The 6763-nt window shown below is 40.0% G+C and overlaps 1 long non-coding RNA gene across 3 annotated transcripts; it reads left to right on the top strand.

The window, feature by feature from the left end:
* Positions 1-221: 221 nt before the first annotated feature.
* LOC131969602 (uncharacterized) lies at positions 222-5517 on the top strand. 3 transcript variants are annotated; one of them, XR_009394135.1, is made up of 4 exons: positions 222-350; positions 3655-3738; positions 4066-4644; positions 4797-5517. It is a non-coding gene; the product is annotated as an uncharacterized LOC131969602 (long non-coding RNA). The 3 variants fall into 3 exon arrangements; XR_009394136.1 differs by lacking the exon at positions 222-350 and adding an exon at positions 740-891; XR_009394137.1 differs by lacking the exon at positions 222-350 and adding an exon at positions 1669-1710.
* The last annotated feature ends 1246 nt before the right edge of the window (positions 5518-6763 follow it).

Raw genomic sequence — 6763 nt, 5'->3', positions numbered from 1 at the left:
CAGCGGTGCAGGCTGTGTCTCTGAAGCAGAGGATGGCGGTCGTCTTAATTTATGTCAGTCTTCTCAGACAGCCCACACACATTGGAAGACTTTCTGATCAGAGACTGGAGCGGTGGTCCGGAGAGAGGAGGATGTGGAGCCGGAGCTCGTTTGGGGGGCGGAGCTCGGCAGCACCTGGTGTCGGTGTGTCCTCAGTCTACCTGCTGTCAGGAGGCTGATCTGGACCATACCATGCGTGGTGAAGCATGTGTAACAAATGTTCGCACATTTGGAGTACTGTGCCGGGAGGAGGACGTGCTGTCCCTGAAGGATGTCCGAGCGGAGACACCGGAGCGTCCTGTCAACAGCAGGTAACTAGGTCAAGCTAACTAACGTCAGTAATCGCCGGTGGTTTAACGTGAAATATAATAAATAAACGGTAAAGGTGAGACAGGAATATGATGGAGAAGATGCGAACAATGTTTCCATTTTCAATAGTTATCAGACGAAAACGTTTTAATTTTTGTCGCTCCATGCTAACGGTAATAGCTAATTACTAGCTAACATTAGTTAGCTAACAATGACATCAAATGGCCGGCTAGGTTGAAAGAACACGTTTTCTTGTGGACGAAAGAGTGTGATGCAAAACATGTCTGAGAAGTCTGGGTGACAACATGATTTTTTTTTTTTTAGCTAGCTACTGTCAATACTTCTGTTGAGCAGAAGCTGCTTTTTTTTATTTTAAAAATCTGCCACTACACATGGAGACGCATTTGAAGCAGTTAGGCCAAGTAAAGGAATAGCGCATGCTAAACTGCACACATCACAAGAATATAGCCTGCAAGATGTGGTGAGGGAGGTCGCGGAATTTAGGATAACCCGACTGACTGACGTGGAGAACGTGGAGTCACGGTAATTATTGAATTGGAAATATGGAATTATTTGGGTTTTAAGACAGGTGTTTTTTTTAATATTATTGTGGTTACTTTTTCATTTTTGACAGTCATTTAAGACCAATGCTGAGCTGCAGATATGTTCATGTTTAGGCTCAGAGTGGTGAGGGTATTTATGAGGGCTGCTGTTTGAGGTGAAAGGTGTGTTTAATAAGAGGCTCACAGAGGGACAGAGTCGGACAGCTGCGTTTCAATTATTGTGTTTGTGTATACGGTTTGTTTTGGAGTATGGACATAGTTGATGACTTAATACCTGCTGACTTCACTTGACCTGTCTCACTGCCTGTCTGTCACTGCGGTGGATTGATGCCGCTGTACTGAGTGTTGTGCTCTCAGTAGAGCTCCGGTTATAACGGCGGTGAAATTAAAAACACTCGAGCGTCTGTAGTTAGCATTTTCTGGAGGAAGATTTCATACAGCAGAGTCCCTGGATTTGTCTCCAGTCATTAATGAGATGTTGATTCTCTTCCGGTTATATCACTTGATTACGCGTGAATTCGTGAGATTCACTGATACACTGCACTCTGTTGGAAGAGCATTTAATTGTTCTGCCGCTCACTTCACGCCGCTCACTTAGAGATTGGATAATCTTCCACGGCACACATGATGATTTCTTACGGCACACTTGTGTGCCGCGGAACAGCTGTTGGGAATCACAGGATTGGAGCACAGTTATGGGGCGAATCTGATTGGCTTCTTGTGTTTTGGCTTTGATGTAAATCCGACAGGATTTACATCAAAGCTGGCGGGACTCGGCCTCTCTGGCTTTTCGTCTGAGGTAAGAAGACATACTACTAGCATACTACGTTACAATTGTGCCTTATAATGTTAGCATTTTCATATTTGAACTTTTAAACTACTGTGGACATTTTTGTGAAATGTAGTTGCAAGTTATTTGAGTTTCATTTGGACGATGTTTGTCATTTTATTTTGCTAATTTATTCGCGCCGACTGGTCTTAGGTCTGAGCTAGCGCTCTCTAGCGAGCTAGCTTTAGCATCATGTCGAAGCAATTTATAAATGGTCCGTCGAGGCAGAATATCTTTACAGTTACTCCATGTTACAGTTACCATGATGCTAACAGTTGTTATAACAGTAGATGTGTCTGGTGTTAGCAAACACTATTGATTCTAAGAGTGCATTGCATGGTTTGACTGATTTGATGCTACTGACAGACAGCCTATAATGCATTGTGAGTTGATAATCTAGGCCACAACAGTTTATGATTGCTGTGTTTTGTCTTGTGTCTATCTGGGAAGGTGTCATTATGCTAATAATAATATAATAATGCTAAAAATTTGCCAGCTTATGCTATTTTCCTTGATTAATGTTGTCTAAATGCCATTTTTAATGTAGGGTTTGTGTACAATGTTGGCCTGACTATTTAAAAAAAAAAACTGTGATATGTAGCTAATTGTATGTGGATTTTGATGGTAGCTTCTTGATAATAGTTCTGTTTTTTGTGAGGATGTTTTGGTATTCTTATGTAATAAGGTGTAATAGTAATACCAATGTCATACTCATCAATGGCTAAATTTGAACATTCGGTATATTTGGATAATATTAAACTGAAACTCATGTCACTTGGTAATGAGAGGTTAAAAAGAAAAGACAATCATGGGGATATACATTTAACCATGGAGTCAGGGCTGTAGACATTTACTGTAATGATGAACTAGTACTTTACTTCACCATTTAAGATTTACATTGTGTCAATGTCAATGTTACTCACTACTGTTAGCAGACTATAACCCAAACATATTACCATTTCTTTTTTCCAATTTGACATGTCAACTGGTACCTGAAGTATGTGCTCCTATGACTAATATTAATGTACTCTCTCTCTCTCTGTGTGTGTGTGTGTGTGTGTGTGTGTGTGTGTGTGTGTGTGTGTGTGTGTGAGAGAGAGAGAGAGAGAGAGAGAGAGAGAGAGAGAGAGAGAGAGAGAGAGAGAGATTGATTGGAAGTTGAAAATGTAGGCTTAAACAGCTTTGGATTAATTCATGTGTGTGTGTGTGTGTGTGTGTGTCCTCAAGTGGTGCTGTTTTCTTCTGATATTAATACTGCAGTACTATTTTGATAATAGAGGTTATTATGTAATAAGGTGTATTTGTAATACCAGAGTCATAGCCATTAATGGCTTAAATTAGGTCTCATTTCAAGAGAGAAAAAAGTTTAAAAAAAACCCTGAATACTTTTTTCAATAGTAATGGAAAAAAATAATTCTTGATGGGAATGCACAGAGTAGGTCATGTCAACTTTTGGTGAAACTTATGTTTTGATATTTGTATATTTGAATAAAATTGACCAATAATAATGAAAAAAATATGAAAATGAAATATAATTTTTTTACCTACCTTAAAAGGTGAAAAAAAAGTTGGTAAAATTTTTTTCTACATTTCCTAAAACCAGTCTAATGTCATGAGGTCCTTTTTGACCCCTGAGGACCATGGGTGCTATAAAAATGTATAAAACACGTAAAAATGTATGAGGAAAGTTAAAATTTATATTATCTATAAAGGATGCAGAGGGGCACATATGCTGAAAATTTTGCTGTGTTTCTAGAGGTGCTATGTGTGTATTTAATTCTAATGATTATATTCAGCTTCATACTGAACTTCATACTTTTATGAATAAGTGATACATTAATTCAGTTATTTAAAACATTAATTACACATTATTATTACATTGCTGCAATGCTCACGGTTGTCATCCTGTTCTAGATAAACACTACTTCACCTAAGAGACTTGAGTATCCAGTTCTTCGTTGACCTTCAGCATTCAGTTGTTTGTCTTCACCTTTTCAGGTAAGCAATTTAAAAAAAAATGCTTTTGTAATGTTGAGAAACACTGAAATTATTATTCATAAAGAACTTTCAACCACTGTTCTGTGATGTCATGTATAGTGATATACAAATATATCTGAAGGAAAGGTGTATTTGGGATAATCAATATTATTAGTATTATTCATGTATTTATTCATTTTTAAATCAGAGAATGGGGGAAAATAGAAAAACTAGTAACTAGTAAAAAAAAAATTGGTAACAATAATGTTCATTCATTAATTGACGCTTGGTCAAACTCTCATCTAATTAAGTATTGCTGTCTCATTAATGTATTTATTTATTTTGTAGGCTAAAACCTGAGAAGCCATCACCATGTTGTTGTTTCACATCAGAATAAGTATTTCACATGATGCAGATTTTTCAGCATGTGGTCCTCAATATATAGTATAGAAGTCACTGTATTTTCTGACTTTTCCAGGTTTCCTGTGTCCAGCATCTTCAAGACAGACTAAGCTAACTTTTCATATTTTTTGCACATTTATATTTAGGTTAGGTTAGGAGTAGGTTAGGTTTATAGTAGAGTATTTAGTTTGTATAGTTTAGCTTTTTATGCTGGTCTAGGGACAGTTAAGTTAGCAAATTAATTCAGTTCAGATCACTTACAGTTGCATATTATTGTTACAATTGTGTTATTTTGTGAGTTATTGTTGTACAGGCTATTGTATATTGCAGGACCAAGTGAGACGAGGAAGACCACTGCTTCCAAGATGCCGCGCTCAGAAAGTGCGTTGGACAAGTCTCGACCTTGCAGATCCTGCCCCACTTAGCCCAACCACTTCCGACCATGGGGTACCTCAAAGACCTCCGTCAACCAGCCGGCTGTGGATGATGGATAACGCACCCACAACTCCTTCTCCATTCTACAAGGTATGGGTTTGTTTTTTTCCCCATCACAGTGGACACAGACATGGCCTGATAATACAATCTGCTGTCTTAACTACTTCCTTTGAATAATAAAATATTAATTCACAATTGAGTATTTATAATGTATGAATAAATTTGGTATTGTGTGTCATCAGGTTCTGAAAATACAGACACCCCCACAGTCCAAGAACAGCTGGATGACCTCTGGACCCACTTGCCCCCGTTCACCAGTTGAAAAGATAGTCTTTTTAAAAAAATCTTTAATTGTTAATTCTGCACAAAGTGATACACAAAACATTGTATGTCTTCCATTTCAACAAACACAAACATGAAATGTATATTTAAATACATAACTTAATGCAAATCAATCATACTAAACATCATATTCTTTTTTTTTTTAAACCAACCATTGCACGCACTTCCATCCAAGGAGAGGTTACATCATGATGGTAACTTTTTAGATTAACAAAACTTTTGTGAGATTTGTAATTGTTGTTTCTGGGAAGGGGGCGGAGAGGGTAAGTCTAAACATTGCATGCAAGAGACCAACACCGGTGTCTCAGGGGAAAGCTATCTGTATACACAAGTATCAATCTACTTGGTTGCTTCAAAATTTTACGATAGTTTTGCAATTCCTGACCCAGAGAGAAGGACATCAAACAAGCAAAAAAAACAATGGTAGATTTTCAAGGCCTTTCAATGACATTAACATTATTTTCAATGACATTAATTTTGCAATTAATATTAGTTTTATCTTCTAAAACATAACTATAATGACATTCAAATGTAGATTACCACAAACACAATAATAAACTTCTTCAAGTCTCATTGTATAAAATAAAAAATTATTGACAGTCCTGAAATGATGGGTTAAACATCCTTAATAAAACTACATCAATAATATATTCATTTCAGGTGAAATATTTATTTTTTACTTTAAATTCAAATCTCATTTAAAGAAATTGATACATAGTATTTTAGTACATAGTAGTCTCAGTGGCAGTCGCCGGTTTGCATGGTCTCAGTGGCAGTCGGCGGTTCGCATGGTCTCAGCGGCAGAGTTAATGGTTCGCATGGTCTCAGAGGCAGAGTTAGTGGTTCACAGGGTCTCAGCGACAAAGTTACTGGTTCACATGGTCTCAGAGTTACTGGTTCACATGGTCTCAGCGACAGTCACCGGTTCACATGGTCTCTCAGCGACACAGTCGCCAGTTCGCATGGTCTCGGTGGCAGTCGCCGATTCACATGGTCTCAGTAGCAGTCGCCGGTTCGCATGGTCTCAGTGGCAGTCGCCGGTTCGCATGGTCTTAGCGGGAGAGTTACTGGTTCGCATGGTCTCAGCGGCTGAATTACTGGTTCACATGGTCTCAGCGACAGAGTCACCGGTTCACATGGTCTCTCAGCGACACAGTCGCCGGTTCGCATGGTCTCAGTGGCAGTCGCCGGTTCGCATGATCTTAGCGGGAGAGTTACTGGTTTTCATGGTCTCAGAGGCAGAGTTACTGGTTCACATGGTCTCAGCGACAAAGTTACTGGTTCACATGGGCTCAGCGGCAGAGTTACTGGTTCACATGGTCTCAGCGACAGAGTCACCGGTTCACATGGTCTCTCAGCGACACAGTCGCCGGTTCGCATGGTCTCGGTGGCAGTCGCCGGTTCACATGGTCTCAGTAGCAGTCGCCCGTTCGCATGGTCTCAGTGGCAGTCGCCGGTTCGCATGGTCTTAGCGGGAGAGCTGTTGGTTTGCATGGTCTCAGAGGCAGAGTTACTGGTTCACATGGTCTCAGCGACAAAGTTACTGGTTCACATGGTCTCAGCGGCAGAGTTACTGGTTCACATGGTCTCAGCGACAGAGTCACCGGTTCACATGGTCTCTCAGCGACACAGTCGCCGGTTCGCATGGTCTCGGTGGCAGTCGCCGGTTCACATGGTCTCAGTAGCAGTCGCCGGTTCGCATGGTCTCAGTGGCAGTCGCCGGTTCGCATGGTCTTAGCGGGAAAGTTATTGGTTTGCATGGTCTCAGAGGCAGAGTTACTGGTTCACATGGTCTCAGCGACAAAGTTACTGGTTCACATGGTCTCAGCGACAAAGTTACTGGTTCACATGGTCTCAGCGGCAGAGT

Source organism: Centropristis striata, chromosome 4 (genome assembly GCF_030273125.1).
Source record: "Centropristis striata isolate RG_2023a ecotype Rhode Island chromosome 4, C.striata_1.0, whole genome shotgun sequence".
NCBI classification, from domain to species: Eukaryota; Metazoa; Chordata; class Actinopteri; order Perciformes; family Serranidae; genus Centropristis; species Centropristis striata.
Note: the sequence above shows the minus strand (reverse complement) of the source record. Positions and strands in the feature narration are given on the sequence as shown.